At 42.2% G+C, this 26,177-nt stretch overlaps 1 long non-coding RNA gene across 1 annotated transcript; it reads left to right on the top strand.

The window, feature by feature from the left end:
- The first annotated feature begins 7,291 nt into the window (after nucleotides 1-7,291).
- On the top strand, nucleotides 7,292-11,402 carry LOC138969234 (uncharacterized). Its single transcript, XR_011456401.1, has 3 exons — nucleotides 7,292-8,217; nucleotides 9,007-9,097; nucleotides 10,073-11,402. It is a non-coding gene; the product is annotated as an uncharacterized lncRNA (long non-coding RNA).
- Nucleotides 11,403-26,177: the final 14,775 nt, after the last annotated feature.

Here is a 26,177-nt window from a genome sequence, read left to right as displayed (position 1 = left end):
ATGTAGCTTAATGTTGTTTAAGTACCCTGAGACCGTCCTTGTATCAATAAATAACGCTATTATACATCAGAACGGTATTGTATTTTTATTGCTGATATTATCATGTAGACACTCTCGTTCTCAACCGTATTTTTAGACAGTGCACTGTTTGGTAGATACATCCATAGTTCACTGTTTCGGCGTCAGACCCATCCGTCCCTGCTGTAGATACATCTACCGCTATTTTCCCAGCGAAGCTGGAGGTATCCCACGAACGCTATACTGTAATCGACTTGAGAAATGTTCACACCGATAATACATGATAAAGAAGGATTCGTTGTGCCCGATTATAGGCTACAGTTGGAGATGGAAGTTCACCAAAAATTGGGACCATACTAACAAAAATACGGTGGGTAAAATTGGCGCCCCCATTTTTTCAGCAAACGCCACCCAAGGCCGCTTTGCTTCAAAATCTGCCGTGCACAAACCGTTCATCACAAGCAAATTCCCAAGGCAAGTAACTCATACTCTAGCGACAAGAGTAGTTCCCCTTCTTTTAACGCAGTTTCTTCGACAACACTACTGACTGCGATCCGACGGTCAGTATTCAACAATATTTCATTTTATAAACAGATAACACGCAACCAAATGCACACATCTCTAAACAACATAAAGCGGTTTCATACACTATTTTCCCCAGAAAACTGAACTTCATACAGTAATTAACGTTGGAACACGGGTGCAAAAGTTCGTCTGCTAGTCCCATTTGGCGAAAGAACATTATCATAAGCGATACTAAAACATAAACAGAGCACGTATGTGTGTGTGTTTCTCTCTCTGTCTGTTTGTGGCTGTCTTTCGGTCTGTCTGTCTGTCTGACTCTCTCATTCTCTCTCATATTCTCTTTCTCTCTCTCTCTCTCTCTTTCTCCCTCTCTCTCTCTCTCTCTCTCTCTCTCTCTCTCTCTCTCTCTCTCTCTCTCTCTCAGCCTTTTTTTTCCTTTTCAACATAAGGAGAGAGGAAGAGAGTGCGCTGTTGTGTTGGCACCTGTTTGGGTCTGTGTGCGTAAGTGTGTGTGTGTGTGTGTGTGTGTTGTGTGTGTTTTGTGTGTGTGTTTGTGTGTGTGGATGTGTGCGTGTGGGTGTAAGTGTGTTTGCGTGTGTGAGTGTGTGTGGTTGTGTGCGTGTATGTGTGCGTGTATGTGTGTGTGTGTGCGTGAGAGAGATAGCGAGAGAGAGAAAGAGGTAATGATAGAAAGAGAGAAGATACAGAGACAGAGACTGAGACAGAGAGAAAGAGAGAGAGACATAGAGAGAGAGAGAGAGAGAGAGAGAGAGAGAGAGAGAGAGAGAGAGAGAGAGAGAGAGAGAGAGAGAGAAACGGACGATTGGTCTTTCGCTGGGGGTATGCAGTGCCTTGGCAATGCACATCTACTTAATAATAGGGTATCTGACAGAGGCTCGCACAAATGACAAAACACACAATCGCACAATCAATCTACACTTGACGTGAAAAAACCCATCAGCTGATGGGGAGTCAGGGACGTCCAAAATGGCGTTTTTAGCAAGGGTCTTGACATGACTAGATTCTCATGTATTCGTCTTGACTAGTCACTTTCTACAGTAGTTGTGGAAAAGTTCAACCAAGTGTGGGCTTCGTGTATCCATCCGAGTGATTTTCGTGTCTTGTGGAAGTCGTCTTTCTTCTCGTGACTTTCCTACTTAGAGATCAGTCGGGCTGGCAGTTTAGGTAAAGAAGGTTAGTTTAGACAGCAGACAGATTTTAGAAGTACAGGCACTTGGGAACAAACAATGCGAGGGAGACTAGATATAAGCGTTAATTTGTGACCCTCCACCACGAAATGAGTCGCATGTCACCTCGCGTGGTTCTGCGCTAGGCTTAATATAAGTCCGGGGAATGTCTGGTAACAGTTTGAGGGTCACCTTAGTCACATGCTTATAACTCAGTTTTCGCTCTTTTCTAAAACGGTTTTCACCATTGGATAGAGCACAAAAAACTCTTTAAGGAAATGTAAACATATGAAAATCATGCAAAGGTGACATGCGAGTCATTTCGTGGTGGTGGGTCACATTTAGAGAAAAGTGCACACACCTCACATCATATCTGCAATGCCGGACAGAAAATAGACGTTAGCTTACAGAATTTAAAGTACGTATTTTTGTTCCTACCTACAATCTGTATAGTTTTTCGCCGGCAAATGATGAATTTGAATAAAACTCATTTAAAATAGGGGACCGGCACGGTTGGCCTAGTGGTAAGGTGTCCGCCCCGTGATCGGGAGGTCGTGGGTTCGAACCCCGGCCGGGTCATACCTAAGACTTTAAAATTGGCAATCTAGTGGCTGCTCCGCCTGGCGTCTGGCATTATGGGGTTAGTGCTAGGACTGGTTGGTCCGGTGTCAGAATAATGTGACTGGGTGAGACATGAAGCCTGTGCTGCGACTTCTGTCTTGTGTGTGGCGCACGTTATATGTCAAAGCAGCACCGCCCTGATATGGCCCTTCGTGGGCGGCTGGGCGTTAAGCAAACAAACAAACAAATTTAAAATAGGAAAACTGCTACAGTTGTATAAATGAATGTCTAACTCTTACAGAAAGTAATGGTTCACATCTTGCATGTTTGTCGACGAGAGCACTCTATTTCTGACAGTCGGTTCTTTAAGTCTGAGCTGGAAAAGCTTTGGAGATGAGATATATGGCAATCCGTTTGTAAAGAAACTAAGTTTTTGTGTGTATGATCTAAATAATTCATTATTTAAATAAATAATGCATTATTTAGATCAAACACACAAACTTTGAGTTCTTTACAAACGGATTGCCATAGTTCTCACCTTAAAATGACTATTCGGTTGCATCCCTTATTCCTTCAGTGTCATTGCGAGTTTGTTGGTCTTGAGTTTAACTTGAGCTTTTGATATGCTTGACACAATAGGCTAGCTGTAGCAGGTTGTAGCAATTTGGCGAAAACAGTTATAATGCCTTTGTCACTAGTATCGATTAAATAAGTCATAAAGGCCTGCCTAGAAACCATTTATCACTCCTTGGATCCCTCCGGCCCCGCATGGCGTGATAAAACTTGCGTGACAAATGAAAAATGATTGTGCGTAAAAGTGGTCGCACAAGGCCAGATCAATATTTCAGTCGAAAGATTTTCAAGCGTTGCGCAAAAACACATAATTTGAAAGGAGCGAGCCTACTTGATTTTTTGAAACGAAGTTCTTATCTTATGCAAAATCTTGAATAAGACTGTGATAATAATTGCTTACACGAGAATACATCCAGCAGGCCTTTTCACAGAATGGGGGCACCCCTGAGTATGAACATAATTAGAGTAAAAGATTAACAGCCTGCCTGCGTGCTGAGCAGAGTTAGATTTTTATTTCTATTTTTGTTGCTTTAAATCCATTTTTTGCACTGAAAGTATCAAAGGACGTTGAATTTTGATATTTGTTCAAGTGGAAGGATGCTCTTGACCCATGTAAAAGCCTGGTCAGATCTGTGTTGGCGGACATGCTGTGTTACACGGAAAGAAAGGTTCATTTAACTGTGACAACCACGTAAGTTATACTTGACTCAGTGTTCATATATCGATTTTCACTTTGTAACGAAATATAAAAACTTCGTTTAGTCATTCTGAAAACAAGAGCAATAGCTTCTGAAGGATATTCCCGTGTGCAGTGCCTCACAGGGAATGTCTATGCATGGTTAACAACGGTATTGCCAATAAGGGAGAAACAAGTCGCGTAAGGCGAAAATACAATATTTAGTCAAGTAGCTGTCGAACTCACAGAATGAAACTGAACGCAACGCAACGCAGCAAGACCGTATACTCGTAGCATCGTCACTCCACCGCCCGTGGCAAAGGCAGTGCACGTGGAATTGACAAGAAGAGCGGGGTATTCGTTGCGCTGAGAAGGATAGCACGCTTTTCTGTACCTCTCTTCGTTTTAACTTTCTGAGCGTGTTTTTAATCCAAACATATCATATCTATATATTTTTGGAATCAGGAACCGACAAGGACTAAGATGAAAGTGTTTTTAAATTGATTTCGAAAAAAAAATTTTGATAATAATTTTTATATATTTAATTTTCAGAGCTTGTTTTTAATCCGAATATACCATATTTATATGTTTTTGGAATCAGCAAATGATGGAGAATAAGATAAACGTAAATTTGGATCGTTTTATAAATTTTTATTTTTTTTTACAATTTTCAGATTTTTAATGACCAAAGTCATAATTAATTTTTAAGCCACCAAGCTGAAATGCAATACCGAACCCCGGGCTTCGTCGAAGAGTACTTGACCAAAATTTCAACCAATTTGGTTGAAAAATGAGGGCGTGACAGTGCCGCCTCAACTTTCACGAAAAGCCGGATATGACGTCATCAAAGACATTTATCCAAAAAATGAAAAAAACGTTCGGGGATTTCATACCCAGGAACTCTCATGTCAAATTTCATAAAGATCGGTCCAGTAGTTTAGTCTGAATCGCTCTACACACACACACACACACACACACACACACGCACGCACATACACCACGACCCTCGTTTCGATTCCCCCTCGATGTTAAAATATTTAGTCAAAACTTGACTAAATATAAACAAGTCGCGTAAGGCGAAAATACAATATTTAGTCAAGTAGCTGTCGAACTCACAGAATGAAACTGAACGCAACGCAACGCAGCAAGACCGTATACTCGTAGCATCGTCACTCCACCGCCCGTGGCAAAGGCAGTGCCCGGGGAATTGACAAGAAGAGCGGGGTATTCGTTGCGCTGAGAAGGATAGCACGCTTTTCTGTACCTCTCTTCGTTTTAACTTTCTGAGCGTGTTTTTAATCCAAACATATCATATCTATATATTTTTGGAATCAGGAACCGACAAGGAATAAGATGAAAGTGTTTTTAAATTGATTTCGAAAAAAAAATTTGATAATAATTTTTATATATTTAATTTTCAGAGCTTGTTTTTAATCCGAATATAACATATTTATATGTTTTTGGAATCAGCAAATGATGGAGAATAAGATAAACGTAAATTTGGATCGTTTTATAAATTTTTATTTTTTTTTACAATTTTCAGATTTTTAATGACCAAAGTCATTAATTAATTTTTAAGCCACCAAGCTGAAATGCAATACCGAAGTCCGGGCTTCGTCGAAGATTACTTGACCAAAATTTCAACCAATATGGTTGAAAAATGAGGGCGTGACAGTGCCGCCTCAACTTTCACGAAAAGCCGGATATGACGTCATCAAACACATTTATCAAAAAAATGAAAAAAACGTTCGGGGATTTCATACCCAGGAACTCTCATGTCAAATTTCATAAAGATCGGTCCAGTAGTTTAGTCTGAATCGCTCTACACACACACACACACACACGCACGCACACACGCACATACAGCACGACCCTCGTTTCGATTCCCCCTCGATGTTAAAATATTTAGTCAAAACTTGACTAAATATAAAAAAAGACATAATTCTTGCAAGGACAATGTTTCGGATTTTGATTTTTTACCGAAAGGCTGCAGGAACCGAAAAGAAATAAATCGTGTAAAGATAAAGCGTGCGTTTCCCAACTTGATGTTGCAGATATTTCAGCCATTTATCAATTGTACAAGCTCGAAGGGTACATTATGTTTCGGGGGAAAATGAGAGAGGAAAATATGACACACAAAAGGCATTCTCGTCCTCGAAACGAGTCATTGTTTGCGATTGCCACCTCCTCAGAGTTCATGTTCTATTATATGTGTGACAGGGGAGGCTACCGCTCCTTTCACAGCAGACTCTGCACCCGAGTTGTTGGCCTTTAAGTCAACACCGGTGTATTGTAGAATTCTGTTTGTGATGGGGTCTGGTGGTTTCCGATTGTCTGTATGTTCATGGAAACCTTCGGGTTTGCATAACAGTTTTTATAGGGCTAAGAAATTAGCCCTAACATTTTCAATCCTGTTTGATTGCACTTCGCTTCCCGAGGTGATCGCAGTGTTTCGGCACACGGTTACATATGAAATACCAACCGGAAAATCTCCCTAAAGAGTTTTTTATGCTCTATCCAATGGTGAAAACCGTTTTAGAAAAGACCCATCTTTTCAAAATCTATTTAGATCCCTGATCCGCTTTTTCAATACCCTGTACTATCGCTTCACGCTTGTGTTTGTGTGTGTGGGTGTGATCGACTGCGCTGTGTGCGTGTGTGTGTGTGTGTGTGTGTGTGTGTGTGGGTGTGTGTGTGTGTGTGTGTGCGTGTGCTATGACTATGATATAGTGATTTAACATATTATTTTTCTTACTATGTACTTAGCTTTAACTTGTGTGAGTGTGTGTTTTTCTTTGGATGTTGTTGTTTGTATAATTAATGCATTATGGCATTTACACTACTGTATGAACTAGGATACTATTTATTGTAAACATGTATTGCATTGTTCAGTTTGATGTAAAGCGCGGAGAGCGTGGGTTAACCCCATGGTTCGCGCTATATAAGCTTGCCACTATTATTATTATTAAAATACCAGAAAAAAATGTCGGAAAAATAACCGGCGACATCCGTCGGCGCTAATCCGACGAGGGAGAAAAGAATGAAAACAATATTACATTGTGAGCGGAAACTTTTAGAAATGACGAAGAAGAAAAATAATGGTCAGCTCTTAGCTATCTCTTTGCCTGAAAAAGTTGCACCGCCTGCCTTTTGCTGGGTCTGCCTTCCCTTACGTTTAAGATATCTGATTGAACGACCAGTCCCACACGTTTTTTTTTTAAAAGCTACCGTCCTTCCAGCGCAACCCATCATATTGACCACCATTGATCTGGCCTGGCATTTTTTATATATTTTATATATATATATATTTTTGTATATACATAGGATAGATTCATCCTTCTTCTTGGGCACACACCAAAAAAAAGTACAGTCTTGCTGCGTCATGCACGCGCAGCGCGGAGATTTCTTTTCTGAATTAGAATTTAAAGACTGACAAAGGTGTAATATAGAACATTAATTCAGCAAAGTATTCCCACTCTGTAATGACAGCAGCCAGCCTGTAGATGTTGGTACTTTTCTACGTGGAGGGATGCTCGTATACCACGTACAAGTCTGGCCAGATTTGTTACATGTGTCTGCGTAAAGGGATGCTCGTTTCCCGTGTACAAACCTGGCCAGATTTGTTACATGTGTCTGCGTGAAGGGATGCTCGTTCCCCGTGTACAAGTCTGGCCAGATTTGTTACATGTGTCTGCGTAAAGGGATGCTCGTTCCCCGTGTACAAGTCTGGCCAGATTTGTTACATGTGTCCAAACACTGTACATAAGGAAGACGTGGAACTTGCGAAGAAAATGCGAAAAAGTGTTTGTGGGTTATCGTCCCTAGTCACATGCTGACGGCGAAAACAAAATGGCGGATCGCGTAGGTACCGATCGCGTGCGAGGTGGTGGTAAATTGTGCTCGGCTTTTTGTTGCAAGAACGCCCGTTACAAACAGAGCTGCTTCGGGAAAACTTTCCACAAGTTCCCTAAAGAAGAAAAAAGGTGGGTTGTGCAGTGATTATTTCATCAGGTTTACCTTCTTCAGAATGAGAATGCAATGGCTCCAGTCAACTCACTCAGATAAGCCAACTGTCTCTGGGCATTTTTGTCTGCTATGATACTACAGTATTTATAGAACTAATATGCAAATGAAATATTACAAACATAGCATGGATCGGTTCATCCTGAGATTTCTGTACTAGCTGTACTATGTACGCGTGTGTCTGCGTGTGTACCTGTGCCTGTGTACACTGTACTTACGACTGTGAGAGTGAGTCAGCAGTCAGTACAAAACAACAGTTTACACTTGATGACAAACTACCCGTGGGCATATTTGCCGAAATCTTTATCAAACCTTGCTTACGGGAAAACTACAGTACAAAGGTACATCACTCATCCGTTTTGCGTTCAGGCAGAGCGTTAGATTTAGACTGAAGATCTGATTTAGCTTTTTTTGTCTTTCCTTTTTGCTTAGTTTAACAATAACATTGTTGTTTTTATTGTCAAACTAGGTGCAGAATATGGATGCAATTCACAAGGCGAGAGGACTTTGAAAAGCTGCAGCCAGCTGATGTTCAAGGTCTCAAGCTTTGTACTGATCACTTTGAGGCCAACCAGTAAAACAATCCTGCAGAGAGGATCACTTGTGTGGAATGCTGTCCCGACATTGTTTGCAGTGCCCAATCCACCACCGAAGGTTATTTATTTATTGGTTTTAGGTTTTTGCAAACCAATGAAGCACACTATTAAATGCAGGTTGAGTAATGACAAGTTTGAGGCTGATGTAAGAATTGAAAAAAACCAGCATTGTTCCCATCAAATAATGCCTGTTTGCATTTAGCGCAAAAAAATGATAAGGCCAACAAAAAAAAGTTACTTATTTTGGATCGACGTCTTGATTATGATGATATGATGAACTTATTTTGCCAAAAAACAGCCCCAAATGGCAAAAAAAGTATAGGGTCGGCGTCAACAACAAAAAAGTTGTATGTTTCTGGTCACCTGACCCTACCTATGTTTTCCCGACGACCCTAGACTTTTATTTTGCATTTTCAAAAATAAAAGGGGTATTCGAAAATCAATTGTTTTCCTGTTTTTCAACAAAATAAGTTAAAAAGATGGTTTAAAAAAAAAAAGTTTAGAAAAAAAATCTCCACCTTTAGTCATGTTAGGCCACAAAAAAAGTCTGTTTAAGGTAACATAGGCCCCCCAAAAATAGCGTCGGTAGGTCGGCTTTTTATTTTTGTATTTTAGCCATCTGAATATTTTAATTTCATTTTTTAATGCCCCCCAAAAAGTCTAGGGCCGGTGGGAAAAAAATAGGGTCGGTCCGGATACTGTAAACAGATTATTTTTTGTTTTGCCTTACGAGAAACATACACTTTTTTGTGTGGCCTAAGACCAATGCCATGAAATTGGGAGAATTGTTTCATTGTGACTGGGTGTTGGTTGTGAGTTTGTCAGTTAAAGAGCTGTGCATTTGCAGGTTGCTAGTGGGAGGAAGCCACCATCGCAAAGGGTAGCTACAAATGAAGCCAGCACCGACCTGTCGCCTGATGCACAAATTGTTCAACCAGGTAAGAGATTTTTAACCATGAAGAACACCCTGACATCAAAAAATGTTTAAACCCATCCATTACATAGTTGATAATTGCTGTATAGGGTGACGGGCGCTGTGGCGGGGTGGTAAGACGTCGGTCTATTAACTCGGAAGGTCGAGGGTTCGAATCCCGGTCGCGGCCGCCTGGTGGGTTAAGTGTGGAGATGTTTCCGATCTCCCAGGTCAACTTATGTGCAGACCTGCTAGTGACTTATCCCCCTTGGTGTGTACACGCAAGCACAAGATCTTGTAATCCATGTCAGAGTTCGGTGGGTTTTAGAAACACAAAAATACCCCGCACGCTTCCTCCGAAAGCGGCGTATGGCTGCCTAAATGGCGGGGTAAAAACGATCATACACGTAAAATTCCACTTGTGCAAAAAAAATGAGTGCACGTGGGAGTTTCAGCCCACGAGCGCAGAAGAAGAAGAAGAAGCTGTATAGGGCGGATGCATGGATGGATGAAATTGTACCTGTAGTTCCAACACGTAAAGATGGGAAACATATCCTGTTAGAGGCATGGTGTAACAAGAAACAATTAAGTGGCTCTATTCCCATCTCCCCCCCCCCCCCTTCCCCCGTCGCGATATAAGCTTCGTGGTTGAAAACGACGTTAAACACCAAATAAAGAAAGAAAGAAAGAGGCATGGTGTGTGAGGAGTTTACCTGGTACTGTTGTCCTAATCAATCAGTCAATCAATCAATCAATATGAAGCTTATATAGCGCGTATTCCGTGGGTACAGTTCTAATGGCCTCACCCATTCAGTACCAAACAAGGTCAATTCCATCATTGTTCCACATCGTATCCATAGTTGCTAATACACTTCATTTCTGGCCTGCCTTCCTACGCTATTGTTTATTTTCATTTTGTGATTTAATTACACGTGTTTTAATTTCTTCCAGGTTGTAACTTGTTATGGTTATGTTATTTTATGTGTGTTTTCTTTTTTAGATGACATTCAGGCGATCCTGGAGGACATAGGATGTAAAGCATCAAAGTCGTCATCTTCCCCTTCCCCTCGTGAAGCGGAACTTTGGCAGAAGGTCAACAAACTGAGGAGCAAGGTTTTCCGATTAGAAAAGAAAACGATGGAACCCCGTGTAAAACGAGCGAGTAAATTAGCCAAGCCTCCCAAGAAAGACTTTGTAGTAGAACAGTTGTCTCATATATTATCAGGCGAGGCGAGCTATTTTGCCATTTATGCCTGTTACATATTTACCGGTTATCTGCTGCTGTGTCCAATCCTGGCAGAGACGGGAACGCATGTTACCAAGGAGCTGAAGGAGAGTCAATGAGATGAGAGAATGTGATTAACAATTGCCAACTCTCTCCGTACAAAGAGGGTCCAAAATTGTATAAAAAAAATAGATGGTAGGCAATTCAAAATTAAAAAAAGGACTCTCGGAGCATGGACTTAATGAGTCAAAAATTAAAGAAGGCTCTATGAGCCGAAGTACATGTTTTGTCTATTGTCTTTTTTATTTTGAATTCCCTACCTATTCTATATTTTGATACAATTTTGGACCCTCCCTGGTGTGTTGTTTCTGATGTACCTTTTAGTCTGTTTACAGTAACATAGGAACACAAAAAGAGGGTCGGTAGGTCGGCTTTTCTTAAAAAAATTTTATAACCATCTTTTTAAATTATTTTGCAAAACAACAGGAACAAAATTGATTTTTTTTTTCTTTTTCTTTTTTTCCAAATGCCAAAAAAAAAAGTCTAGGGTTGGTCTAGAAAAATAGGGTTGGTCGGGATACCGTAAACAGGCTATTTTGCTTTGTTTTGCCCAAGCAAAGACTAACAAACTTTCTTTAGGGTCTGACATTGTATATACTATACAATTTTTGGGGTATTAACTAAATACATGTATACAGTTTTCGATTCCTTTTATACTTTTTCACAAATTAGCCCCCCCCCCCCTTTTTTTTTTGTAGTCTGCCCTGGGGGCGGGAGGTCTCCTAATTTCGGTTTCTAGGGTCACCTTATGCTTCCCCATGAGCTGAGAACTTAATTTAAAATGAGCCTCGATTTTTTTATTTGTATTTTGTAATTGTGCCTTTGTCCAGTCACATGATTTCACTTTGTACTTAAAAACTTGGCGCTGTCATCATTTATTGCTATTTATTGTTCAGTTGTTCAGTATTTATTGCTATTGGGCATCAGTTATTCAGTTGCCCTCTTTCGAATGAGCCATGCATGCATTATGGATGTGTTTAGCAATGTAAAAGAAGAAACAATGTGAAGCAAACATATAGCACCAAATAAAATAACCGAATCAGAATGGAAACTTCTTCAGTGTATGTGTGTGTGTGTGTGTGTGTGTTTGCTGTTTTAAATACCGAAAATGTGAAAATAAAGCAAGTCACAGCATGAGAAAGATCGACTGTACTAGTCATGACAAAGCAGGAGACAGCCTGGTCAGCATGTAGAAAAGGGGAATAACTCGTATTTAGCCATTCTCATTTCTAAGCATGCCCAATGAGGAAGTTATCCTTCTTCCCATTGTAGTTTCTTTGATGTGTCTGCGTAAAGGGATGCTCGTTCCCCGTGTACAAGTCTGGCCAGATTTGTTACATGTGTCTGCGTAAAGGGATGCTCGTTCCCCGTGTACAAGTCTGGCCAGATTTGTTACATGTGTCTGCGTGAAGGGATGCTCGTTCCCCGTGTACAGGCCTGGCCTGATTTGTTACATGTGTCTGCGTGAAGGGATGCTCGTTCCCCGTGTACAGGCCTGGCCAGATTTGTTACATGTGTCTGCGTGAAGGGATGCTCGTTCCCCGTGTACAAATCTGGCTAGATTTGTTACATAATAATAATAATAATAATAATAATAATAATAATAATAATAATTGTCAGTAAGTACTGGTGTCACATGACTGATGTGAACCAGTTGATTGGCTAATGGCGATGCGCTTAAATCTGTTAGCGCACTCCTGGAGTGCGCTAACTTTTCCACAGAGCGTATTCTTACACCCTTTGCCAAAGCGAGACTGTACTCTCATCCTCAGAATTAATTAATGACATGTAGCTTATATTCTCCACAATACCAATGAGTATGACCATAAATGTCCTGCTTTTCAATTAAAGCAGAAGTGTTTTTTTCTGACAGATTGCATGCGCCTGTGCCGCCCACAGTTGCACTGATCTAAAAATAGAACCCGCTGTGTCTAATTTTTCAGTTTCGACTTGCGAAGATTCCTCTCATAATTATGCCATGTTGGTGGCATGTACCTTATTATCCACATTACCAAATGATGAGTTAGTATACAATTCCCAGCAGCTAACAGAAAACACAAGTGTTATTCCGATAACGTAGCAGCTAGATCAGCACGTAGCAGACTACACTGAAATACGACTGCATCTGTTCAGTAAATGAATGTTTTCTGTTTATTTTAAGGCAAGAACAATCGGAATCGAAAACGTGTAGGGTTTAGAACGTTCTTACCACATATAAGACTTATTACCAGCCTGCTTTATGTGTGCAGACTCAGTGCAACGGGACGAGCAATTTTGTTTTTGAAATGAGACTCAGTGCAATAGCCTAGCAGACGACATAAATCCCGCTCAGCAAATTAACATGTTAGGCAAATGTGAACGATAAAACGATGGGGATATAATACGTGTAGGGTTCAGAGCATTCTTACCGTTCATATTTTGTACCAGACTCCCCGATGAGGGAAGATACCACACGAAAAACATGCCACGTTTATTTTGAAAATGGGCTTTCCGTCGACCTTGGCAAGGGGCAAAACTCTGCACAGTCAATCTGTCGAAGCTCGATGAAGGTTTCGAACCGCAAATAACTGAAAGCACAGTCCTTTCTCCGAGTTCAAATGAGAGAAAGATCATCACTGTTTAGCGTAACGCTACACTGGAATTTACCAACAGAAATTAAAACAAGAGTTTGCGTGTGATGAAAGCACGACACACGAGACAGCCCACACAAAAGTAGATCTTCTATACGACCTGACCACACAGTTATGCCTATTCAAATGCGCGTAGCAAAATGTGCGTGTTGTATCTTCTTTTTTCTCTGGCGGTACCGACAATATCGTTATTGAAACAATCCCAGTGCACTAAGGGATTTATAGAGCAAATCTCGAAAATAATTATTGAACTCAGCGCTATGCGCTTCGTTCAATAATGAATTTTCTCGATTTGCTCTATAAATCCCTTAGTGCACTGGGATGTCTCAATAACTTAAATAATAATAATAATAATAATAATAATAATAATAATAATAATAATAATAAATGAGCATTTATATAGCGCAACATCATAACTTTACAATTATGCTCTTTGCGCTTGACACATTTAAAATTAAAACACAGTTATACAAGCATTTACATCTACATTCATATTCAACAACGCTTAATTAAAAGCATACACCATCAAACATACATTACAAAAGATTCTTCCACTAACTAAGTAATAAAAACATGAATAAAATAGGTAGTAAAAAACAAGGAAATACCAGCTGAATACCCTTAATCAAACAGAACATGTTATCAACAATGCTGAAAACAGTCCTAGAAGGGATGCTCGTTTCCCGTGCACAAACCTGGCCAGATTTGTTACATGTGTCTGCGTGAAGGGATGCTCGTTCCCCGTATACAAACCTGGCCTGAGTTGTTACATGTGTCTGCGTGAAGGGATGCTCGTTCCCCGTATACAAACCTGGCCTGAGTTGTTACATGTGTCTGCGTGAAGGGATGCTCGTTCCCCGTGTACAAACCTGGCCAGATTTGTTACATGTGTCTGCGTGAAGGGATGCTCGTTCCCCGTGTACAAGTTTGGCCAGATTTGTTACATGTGTCTGCGTGAAGGGATGCTCGTTACCCGTGCACAAACCTAGCCAGATTTGTTACATGTATCTGCGTGAAGGGATGCTCGTTCCCCGTGTACAAGTCTGGCCAGATTTGTTACATGTGTCTGCGTGAAGGGATGCTCGTTCACCGTGCACAAACCTGGCCAGATTTGTTACATGTGTCTGCGTGAAGGGATGCTCGTTTCCCGTGTACAGGCCTGGCCAGATTTGTTACATGTGTCTTCGTGAAGGGATGCTCGTTCCCCGTGTACAAACCTGGCCAGATTTGTTACATGTGTCTGCGTGAAGGGATGCTCGTTTCCCGTGCACAAACCTGGCCAGATTTGTTACATGTGTCTGCGTGAAGGGATGCTCGTTCCCCGTGTACAAGTCTTGCCAGATTTGTTACATGTGTCTGCGTGAAGGGATGCTCGTTCCCCGTATACAAACCTGGCCTGAGTTGTTACATGTGTCTGCGTGAAGGGATGCTCGTTCCCCGTATACAAACCTGGCCTGAGTTGTTACATGTGTCTGCGTGAAGGAATGCTCGTTCCCCGTGTACAAACCTGGCCAGATTTGTTACATGTGTCTGCGTGAAGGGATGCTCGTTCCCCGTGTACAAGTTTGGCCAGATTTGTTACATGTGTCTGCGTGAAGGGATGCTCGTTACCCGTGCACAAACCTAGCCAGACTTGTTACATGTGTCTGCGTGAAGGGATGCTCGTTCCCCGTGTACAAACCTGGCCAGATTTGTTACATGTGTCTGCGTGAAGGGATGCTCGTTCCCCGTGTACAGGCCTGGCCAGATTTGTTACATGTGTCTGCGTGAAGGGATGCTCGTTCCCCGTGTACAAACCTGGCCAGATTTGTTACATGTGTCTGCGTGAAGGGATGCTCGTTTCCCGTGCACAAACCTGGCCAGATTTGTTACATGTGTCTGCGTGAAGGGATGCTCGTTCCCCGTGTACAAGTCTTGCCAGATTTGTTACATGTGTCTGCGTGAAGGGATGCTCGTTCCCCGTGTACAAGTCTGGCCAGATTTGTTACATGTGTCTGCGTGAAGGGATGCTCGTTCCCCGTGTACAAGTCTGGCCAGATTTGTTACATGTGTCTGCGTGAAGGGATGCTCGTTCCCCGTGTACAAGTCTGGCCAGATTTGTTACATGTGTCTGCGTGAAGGGATGCTCGTTCCCCGTGTACAAGTCTGGCCAGATTTGTTACATGTGTCTGCGTGAAGGGATGCTCGTTCCCCGTGTACAAGTCTGGCCAGATTTGTTACATGTGTCTGCGTGAAGGGATGCTCGTTCCCCGTGTACAAGTCTGGCCAGATTTGTTACATGTGTCTGCGTGAAGGGATGCTCGTTCCCCGTGTACAGACCTGGCCAGATTTGTTACATGTGTCTACGTGAAGGGATGCTCGTTCCCCGTGCACAAACCTGGCCAGATTTGTGGTATGTGTCTACGTTAATGGATGCTCGTATCCCATGTAGCCTACAAGCAAGACCAGTACACATCTAATTTGAGGCAGAATATTGATTTATAAATAACATCATCAATTTGAAGCTTCAAAGATAAAATGTAATCCCTAAGTCCGAACCATGTCTAAGAATGTTGAACAGATTTTCAATAAATAAGATTGCAAAAAAAGTTTTAATGTAAAGGTTTGCTTTAAATGCAAATGTTTTCTTTTTCCCGTTACCTCAGGGAAGTAGATATAATGCTTTAGTAAAAGAAGACAAACCCTATTTCGTAACATTTGCAAAGAGACAAAGTATTCACTGCAAATTAAAGAGGAACTGAAAGAAAACTCTGTGGCTAAAGTAAATAAACTTAACAAAAGCAGGCACGGAAAAAGATAATGGATGCAAAAAAAAGGGGACACTCTTTGACTCTTTTAATCACTAAGGCAGCAGAAATTGTACGGTTTTTGTGTGTAAGATAATGGAATATAACATTTAGAAATAAAGTATGTTCAAACAATTAAAAAAAATATTATTAATAAAATAGTGTTCCGGGCGAAACGTTTAAACTGGCATATGAGCACATCCCATACCAGATTTAATTACTATTGAAAAATATTCAGGAAATTACCTCCCCCCCCCCCCCCCTACAACTCGCCAAAATGTACGCACTTGTATAGGAGGAAACCCCGTTTTTTTGGTCTGAAAGTAAATGTTGGAGTTTGTTGCTATTCTTTTATTTGTGCTTTTTCCACTGACAGTTTTGATGAAATAAAGTTCTGGAGCAAAAGTAAACTTATTACTCAGTGTTGCGATAATGTAGTCAGATACGACATCGACCAACGCATTCAGATTTGTTTGTTTGTTTGTTTGCTTAACGCCCAGCCGACCACGAAGGGCCATATCAGGGCGATGCTGCTTTGACATTTAACGTGCGCCACACACAAGACAGAAGTCGCAGCACAGGCTTCATGTCTCACCCAGTCACATTATTCTGACACCGGACCAACCAGTCCTAGCACTAACCCCATAATGCCAGACGCCAGGCGGAGCAGCTACTAGATTGCCAATTTTAAAGGTATGACACGGCCGGGGTTCGAACCCACGACCTCCCGATCACGGGGCGGACGCCTGACCACTAGGCCAACCGTGCCGGTTCGCATTCAGATACTATATGAAGTCAAAGAAGGTAGGTATAGTGAAGTGTATGTTGTAACAACTGACGAAGCAGGTTGTCGCAGTGTTAAAACCTAACTTCACCTCATTTTTGACAACTTTGTTTTTGATTAACCAGTGCTTTTCTCTTCTTTTTACGGACGTAAGATACAAAAACGACATCGATTTCTGTTCACATATATATTTTATGAATACATTTCTACCAATAAACCATGCCCAGATGTGAAGGGTTAACATTTTCATCGTTTTTTCCCATTTCCACAACACGTCGTCGTCGTGACTGAAGTTGTTGCTCTTGTTTCCTCTGTTGTTGCCTTGCTAACATCTATATATATATATACGACTTGTGTGTGTGTGTGTGTGTGTGTGTGTGTGTGTGTGTGTGTGTGTGTGTGTGTGTATGTGTGTGTGTGTGTGTGTGTATGTGTGTATGTTTGTGTCCGCGATGCACGGCCAAAGTTCTCGATGGATCTCTTTCAAATTTGGTGGCCATATTCAGGTACACCCCGGACACAACCTGGTCGATGAGATATTTCAACACGTGCTCTCAGCGCGCAGCGCTGAACCGATTTTGGTTTTTCTCTGGATCCATTCCCAGTAACTCTTCCTTATCTTTTCCAGTGTTTTCAGGGTTTATCTCCCTTCCTTCGTGTGGCGTCAATCCATATTCCCGTTTCTATTTTTAGAAGGTCACTGTCGACAACGCTCAATCCATATTCCCGTTATACTATTTTTAGAAGGTCACTGTCCCGGCGAAGCCGGGTATTACTTTTCTCCAGTGTTTTACGCGTTTATCTCCCTTCCTTCGTGCGGTGCGCCGGCAAAGCCGGCGTACACCCGGCGCAGCCGGGTATTCGGCTCAACTTCTTCCGGGCGAAGCCGTACCCGGCGAAGCGGGTATTCATCTAGTGTGATATAAGTGTGTGATTTCAGGTTAAAAGCAATGGTTACACGGAAGCACACACGGCTACAACCAGCTCTACTGTTACAACTTACCCCGCCTATAGGGCAAGTTGTAAAATAATGGGCATTGGTATATTATTGTGTGACGTTAAAGCTCTAGCGCTTTTTGCTTTGGACAAAAAAAAACATGAGCTGCTTAAAGGCGAGCGACTTCTCATCAAGCCGATGTAAGGAGAGTCCTGTCTTGTAGTAAGGCACTGCAAGGGGACAATTTGAACAAAACGAGTTGCAGCTTACCCCGCTCTACTTTACTGGTTAACTACAAGTGTATATGTTACAGTAAATTCTCAAAACCAGGAATTTTACAAAAATCTCTGAAAATGTCAGCATATGTGTAAATTTTCTGTATCACTCAAGGATTTTACAAATATTGGACAAACACATGCCAACACACAGCGCGTACAGACTCCATTTTTACTCACAACTTTATAATTTCGTATTTATTTCAAAATACAAAGTGAGAAGATCAACCTGATTTCTACACTTCATTGTGTTGTCATACATAGCGTGTGTGCGGGACTGCTTCCAGAGAAACACTGTGAGAGAAACACGTCTCATAAAGCAAAATCAATGCATTAAGTCAATTTGTGGACATTACAGAATGAAACTGAACGAACCGCATTTTTTTTCACTAAGACTAGTGAATCATACATGTATACTGTTCAAAAAAAGAAACGCATAGCTTGTAATATTTGGTTAATTTAGTTATATGGCTACAAGGATATCCACCAAACTGCAGAAAATGTTTATCTGGTCGTCGACCTTTCGTCCATTGCCACAAGTGAGCTCTGCACGTGACGCATGCGTTATCAGTGGCTACAATGTCAAAATTGCTCATTTGGCATGACCACTCGTCATGCTTCAGTGTAATTTCGTGAAACTCGGGGAATATTGAGCTCTCACCATGTCTTCCAAAACCCATAAAAGCGGATTGTTCGCCACAAAGAAATCAGACGACAATTCAGCGACGAAAGATGGCCCGATTGAGCAGAGAAGACCGCCAAATTGCATTGGGTCGTTTACAAGCAGGCCAAAGTCAAAGTGCAATCGCCAGGCACTTCCACGTGTCCCAGAGCACCATCAGTAGACTGTGGGTCAGGTTTCAAGCCACTGGCTCCGTTGCTGACTTGCCACGAGCGGGAAGACCAAGGGCGACAACTGCTGCTCACGACCGCTTCATACGGCTCCGCCACCTCCGGAATCGTTTCCTGTCGGCCTCATCTTCTGTCCAGGCTCTCCCCGGGCCACACCGATTATCGGACCAGACCGTGCGGAACCGCCTGCATGAAGCTGGTTTGAGAGCTCGCAGACCTCACAGAGGAGCTGTCCTCACCCGCCGCCATCGCCAGAACCGAGTGCAGTGGGGCAACCAGCACCTTCGCTGGACCGTCCGGAATCACTGGAGACACGTGTGGTTCAGCGACGAGTCCTACTTCCTGCTCCAGCGACATGATGGTCGGAGGAGGGTCTACCGGAGAGTAAACGAACGTTACGCGCCCAACTGTGTGGATGAGGCACCCGTTCATGGTGGTGGAGGCGTCATGGTGTGGGGGGCGATCAATACCGCTGGAAGGAGCACCCTGGTGCACGTCCAAGGGCGCATAACTGCCCAGCGATACGTGGAGGAAATTCTGCGCCCACACGCCCTTCCTCTTCTGGCTGACCAGGATGCCATATTCCAGCAGGACAACGCTCGCCCGCACACAGCACGACTCACCACCCAGTTCCTCACCGACCACCATGTCCAGGTGCTTCCCTGGCCATCCATGTCGCCAGACATGAACCCGATAGAACACCTCCGGGATGAATTGGACAGACGTGTGCGCAGGCGAGAAGAAGCGCCGGCAAATCACCGCGATCTATTGCAGGCACTTCAGGAGGAGTGGGACACCATAACACAGCAAGATATCCGGCATCTGATCCAGTCCATGCCCAGAAGGTGCCGGGCAGTTGTTGCTGCTCAAGGCAGTCACACCCCCTACTGACTTGACAGCCTCGGCACCCAATCGTATTGATTGACTGATTGATTTGAAGATGCAAATGAACTGTGTGTGCATTCAACTGTGTCCATACCAAATTTCAAACAAATAATCTAAATATTGGATTTTCTGTTAATTTTTTCGAAAAATAAAACAAATTTGGCAAGTAGCAACTATGCGTTTCTTTTTTTGAACAGTATATATTGGCTGGCCGAAACCCCCGAAACAGCGCCGACATATTGTCTCTGTATCACATCGCATGCCATATGAACCCAATTTGCATAACACGAATTTTCTTGATTTGTTTAGCTTGTTTTTAATCCAAATACATCATTTGTACACAGTTTTGGATTCAGAAGAAGGTAAAGGATACAATGCAACAATTGTGAAATCTGGAATTTGAATATCCTTTGTAAATACAACATTAATGAACAAACTAATTGATTAGTTTTTAAAGTTCCGAGCTGTAATGTAATCCCACTGTAATCCCATTGTCCGGACTTAGGCGAAGATTGTTTAAGCACAATTTCAATTCATTTTCTTTAAAAAAAAAAAAAAGAGGTCGTGACAGTGCCGCCTCAACTTTCGTAAAACCAGATATGACGTCATCAAAGTCATTTGTCGAAAAATTAGAAAAAACCCACGAAGTCGGGATATTTTTTGCAAGACCGCACTTGCAAAGTTTCATAAACATCTGTCTTGTAGTTTTCTGGGAATGGCCTCGATTCCTGATCGACGTTAAAATTAAGTCAAAAGTTGACAAAACGTAAAAAGGAAAGCAATTTGCCATGGTTCATTTTCTCATTTTAGACAAAGCAGCTAGCGCAATCAGTGGTTTCATACTATATTCAATGACCACCAGCATCATTACAACCACCAGCACCGATATCAACAACGACGACAATAACAACATCACACCGCAACAGTTAATTAGTTAGTAAAGACAACAATATAAGATCAATTAAAAGAAACACACAAGCGTTGCTCTCACGCAAATACTCTCACCTGACATTTACGTTTGAAATAACAACGAAGAGAGAAACAACCTTTGGAGGAAATTACACACCAAAATGTCCTACTTCATATATTTGCATGAAGAAGAAGAAGAAGTACACTAACAACAACAACAACAACAACAACAACAACAACAACAACAACAAAACAACACCACCATCAACAATAACAACAACAATAACAACAACAACAACAACAATAGCAGGAGCAACAACAACAACAACATCCCACCGTTAACTCACTTCAAACATAGAAGAAGAAGAACAATAATAATAATAATAATAAATGAGCATTTATATAGCGCCACATCATAACTTTACAATTATGCTCTTTGCGCTTGACACATTTAAAATTAAAACACAGTTATACAAGCATTTACATCTACATTCATAGTCGACAACGCTTAATTAAAAGCATACACCATCACACATACATTACAAAAGATTCTTTCACTAACTAAGTAATAAAAACATGAATAAAATAGGTAGTAAAAAACAAGGAAATACCAGCTGAATACCCTTAATCAAACAGAACATGTTATCAACAATGCTGAAAACAGTCCTAGATGTTTATATACATTATCACTAAAACAACAAATACACTACATGTAGCCTACTGATGGACTGAGAAAACAAAATCAGGGGTTGTATTTCTTGAAGAGGTGCGTTTTAAGTGCTCGTTTGAATGCTTGGGGTGACTGAGAGTGGCGGATGTGAAAGGGGAGAGAATTCCATTGTGTGGGTGCGCAGAAAGTAAAAGTGCGTTGTCCGTATGTTTTGGTTTTGGTGTGTGGAATGGTAAGGATGCGACAGTCAGAAGAGGCACGGAGTTGTCTTGCTGGAGAATAGACGGTGAGGAGTTCAGAGAAGTAAGCAGGAGACGAGCCAGAAAAGAAGTTAAAGCAGAGGGTTTACAGTTTGTAGTCAATGCGGGCTTGAATAGGTAACCAGTGCAGTGTGTGAAGAAGTGGTGAACATTGCGTGATCTCGTTTTCGTGCTTTGAGAATGAGGCGTGCTGCCGAGTTTTGGACTTTTTGTAGTTTATGCAGGAGGTACAGAGGACAGCCAGAGAGAAGAGAGTTGCAGTAGTCAAGTTTAGAAAGAACAAAGGCACAGACAAGAGTGTTAGTTGTTTGAGAGGAGAGTGTGTGGCGAATGGTGCTGATCTTACGAAGCTCAAAATAAGCTGCTCTACAGACTAAAGATATATGTTTGTTAAGGGTCATGTCAGATGAAAGGGTGAATCCAAGGTTTCTAGCTGATGGTGAGAAAAGAATGTCGGTATTGCCTATTTGAACAGAAACAGGTTGGGGAGAGGGAAATGTAGTGTTCTTCTTTTTGCACAGTAAGACTTCAGTCTTATCATCATTCAGCTTGAGTTTGTTATCGACCATCCAAGATTTAACATCAGTGATGCATGTCTGAATGGTCTGGATGCCGGAATGTGTCTCTGCAGGGGGACTGGGTTTATACAGCTGGGTGTCATCAGCAAAAGACTGATTTAAAACAGAGTGGTTATGAATCAGTGTGGAGAGGGGCTTAGTGTACATGATGAAAAGGATGGGACCGAGTACTGAACCTTGAGGAACGCCGAAAGAAAGTGGGGCTGGAGCAGACATCTGGCCATCGACAAGCACAGCCTGAGTCCTGCCAATGAGGTAGGACTCAAGCCATGCTAGCGGTGGAGCGGATATGCCGTACAGAGTCTATGGAGAAGCGTGACATGGTCAATCGTGTCGAACGCTGCAGAAAGGTCAAGTAGGGTAAGCACTGACACATCACCACCATCCAGAGCAGACAGAATGTCACTGATTACTTTAAGTTGGGCTGTTTCAGTACAATGAGAAGGGCGATAAGCGGACTGAGAGTGCGAGATCAAATCATGGGTGTTCAAATATGACAACAGCTGCTTCAAAACTACCTTTTCAAAAACTTTCTACAAGAATGATAAATTAGATACAGGACGATAATTCTTCAAAATATTGACATCAAGACTAGGTTTTTTTGAGAAGTGGTTTGACAAGTGCAGTTTTGAACAATGATGGAAAAACACCAGATAACAGGCTATCATTGACAATTTGAGTAAGAGTTGGCAACAACACATCAAGATTCTCAAAAAGCAGTGGTGTGGGTATGGCATCAAGTGGACAAGTTGTTGGTTTGGACTTCAGAATAATGGATTTAAGGTCTTTTTCACTGATTGGCTGAAATGATGGAAAAGAACAATGAGTGGGAACATCAACATGACTGGAGGAAGCAGAATGTGCACTCATCTGATCAAGTTCAGAACGAATATCAGAAACCTTCTTGATGAAATAATCACTGAATACATCTGGCAGCTGACTAGCGGGGAAAACAAGAAGAAGAAGAACAACAACAACATCAACAACAACAACACAACAACAACAACAACAACAACAACAACAACAACAACAACAACAACAACAACTACAACGGCAGCAGCAGCAACAACAACAACATCCCACCGTGAACTCACTTAAAACATCGACATCACCAAATATTTGTTCATGTGTCTTCGGCGAGAATACCGATCAATCCTTCCAACGTGACGTCATGTCCAATACCTTTAGGTACGTCACATTCACATCTTGAGTTCACGGACACACGGTGACGTAACGTATGCATTCGTATTACGTCACATGGAACACAGGAGATTCAAGTGGGTGACACTGATGTCATTCCTGACGTTCACAGAAGTAATGGCGGTGGCTGGTAGACTCGGATGATGTGGATAAGATGCGCATAGGGTGTTGTTCACAATCAACTGAAAATGACAAGAAGACGGATATACTGCATGAACACGAAGACACAGCTGACGGACAGTTGATTGATTTTGTTCAAGGTATTAATGGGTTGACTATGTTTTATTCAAACAACCACTTTGAAAATACATAGTGAACATTTTGGAATCAGGATATAACTGTTGTAATTGTTGTTTAAATTTGAAAGTCACGAAATTTGAGGTCGTATATACAAATCTCGAAGAAAGTCTCTGCTGACTTTCAATTGTTTCTTTCACAATTTCTGATGTTTTATATATATATATATATATATATATATATATATATATATATATATATATGTACAATTGCCGATCGGACTTTGTCCCGGTACAACTGCCGATCCGAGTTTCTACCAGCTTATTTTGGTAGAACACCCGATTTTCATTGTAAAAACATTGATCGACAGTTGTACCGGGACAAAGTCCGATCGGCAATTGTACCGGTATGATAGCCAATCCTACCAGTACAACTGCCGATCGGACTTTGTCCCGGTACAACTGTCGATCAATGTTTCAACAAATGTTCAGCCGTTCAGCGTATGAGAATAGTTCACGACGAGCTAAAATGTCTTGTCACTGTCAACAAATGTTCAGCCGTTCAGCGTATGAGAATAGTTCACGACGAGCTAAAATGTCTTGTCACTGTCAAAAGGAAGCGCATACTTGACTTTTCACTTCTGCAAATGACAACGATGGAAGAGGAACAGAAGAGGAAGTTTTACGAACTGTATGACGAATATGTTGCGCGGTTATCTGAAAAGAACCGCCTTACATTTAGTATTGACCAAGCAAAGTACCAGAAAATTCTCTCAGCTCTTAGTTTGGAGAAGGGTGAGCGCTGTGAACTTGGTGGCCATTTCAAAGCATGGTGCTATAAGACTTTTAAACTCCATAAAATCGGCAGCCAGAGCGTGTTGTACTGCTTGAAGAATTCTCGTCCAGTGGTCTGCAAAGAAGACCTCTACGACACCATTAAACGGTTAGTCTGTGTGTGTGTGTGTGTGTGTGTGTGTGTGTGTGTCTCTCTCTCTCTCCCCCTCTCTCTCTGTCTCTCTCTTTCTCTCTCTCTCTGTCTCTCTCTCTCTCTGTCTCTCTCTGTCTCTCTCTGTCTCTGTCTCTCTGTCTCTCTCTGTTTCTCTGTCTCTCTCTGTATCTCTCTGTCTCTCTCTCTCTCTCTCTCTCTCTCTCTCTCTCTCTCTCTCTCTCTCTCTCTCTCTCACACATTCCCGTGGTTTTTTTGCAGGTGCCACATCCGAGTTGGACACTCCGGAAGAACCAAAACGTGGGCGGAGGTGAGCGCAAACTATGCCTGGATTAAGCATGGTCTAGTTCTACTCTTTATCGGCACATGCAGGGAATGCGCTACAAGAATCTCCATCAAAAAACCACCAGCGGGAAAGCCAATCATCTCTCTTGGATTCATGACGAGAATGCAGATGGATCTGATCGATTTCACCAGTGTTCCTGATGGCGATTACCTTTGGATCCTACACTTGAGAGACCACTTTTCCAAATTCAGCTGGGCCTTCCCATTGAAGTCGAAACGAGCGGCTGGTGTTGCAGAGTGTTTGATGACCACTTTCAGCTTGTTTGGCGCTCCAAGAGTATTGCAGTCCGATAACGGTAAAGAGTTTGTGGCTGGCGTGATCAAGGAACTGGCATCTTTATGGCGTGGGATGACCATCATAAATGGACGACCGAGACATCCACAATCACAAGGTTGTGTTGAAAGAGGTAACGGCGACCTCACCGTCAAGCTGGGGAAGTGGCTCGAGGCCAACGAGGAGAAAGGGTGGGTCGCAGGTCTTCCACACATCGTCTACGCGATTAACACGTCCATCAGCGAAACAACCGGGAAATCGCCGTTTGAAGTCGTGTACGGTCAACCACCAAGGACCCACTGCGCTGTGTTGGAAATTCTAGCACAGCAAGGTATAATCGACGAAGAAGATGTGCCAGATATGTTTGATGGACCACAAGCGGACATTCAAGGCACAGACACAGAAGACGCTCCACGTGCTACTGTGCCTTCGCATGATTTGGAGATTATGGAAGAGGATGCTCATGAACCTCTTGATTTAAACACGCCAGAAACGTCAACGGCTGATGTACGAGCTACAACAAGTGATGTAACTGATGAAGCACCGGTCACATTCCTTCCTCCAGGTTCAGAGATCTGGGAAGATGTTCAACAGGATATTGTTCTTGAAGAAACGCTGGAAACGTCAGAAAATGCCGAAGAGGCATTGTCTGTAACAGATGTTCGCAGCACGACGACAAGTGAAAATGATACGAAAGATCATGACAAGTCTCTCAGAAGAAAACGGGGAAAAGAGTTCAATCTTCTCCACGAAGAACGCGTTGTCGCTCGAGGTATAGAAATCTTTGGCCACAACACAGTTCATGGACAGAGAGTTGATAGAACAAAGCAAAGCGTCATTCAGCTCATTCATGTTGCAAAGCCTGCTTTCACTCCACTTGTCAACAACCCTTTTGAGGAGCCACTTTCAGAAGGAGCGTTCACACTCTGGGAAAAGGAAAACATTTTGCCAACGGAGAGCGATGACACACCCCATGCCAAAGTGAGGAAGATTGCAACATGTAACTATTTGAAGGCTGCTAACAAACAAGTAAACTTCGATGCAAAGGAGGCTCACTTAGAAAAGAGTTTCAACGTTGGTGACACTGTTGGCATTCGAATTCATGAAGTAGATCGCACAAACACCGGTGCCCGGCTTTTGCCATGCAAAATTTTGAGTGTGGAACAACATGGCTCTGAAACTTTCTACAAGGTGTACACAAACGGAGGTCTTCTGAAGAACAAATTCAAAGCGGTCGATATGGTGGATTTGCG

Source organism: Littorina saxatilis, linkage group LG6, assembly GCF_037325665.1.
Source record: "Littorina saxatilis isolate snail1 linkage group LG6, US_GU_Lsax_2.0, whole genome shotgun sequence".
Taxonomy (NCBI): domain Eukaryota; kingdom Metazoa; phylum Mollusca; class Gastropoda; order Littorinimorpha; family Littorinidae; genus Littorina; species Littorina saxatilis.
This window is presented reverse-complemented; position numbering and strand designations above follow the sequence as displayed.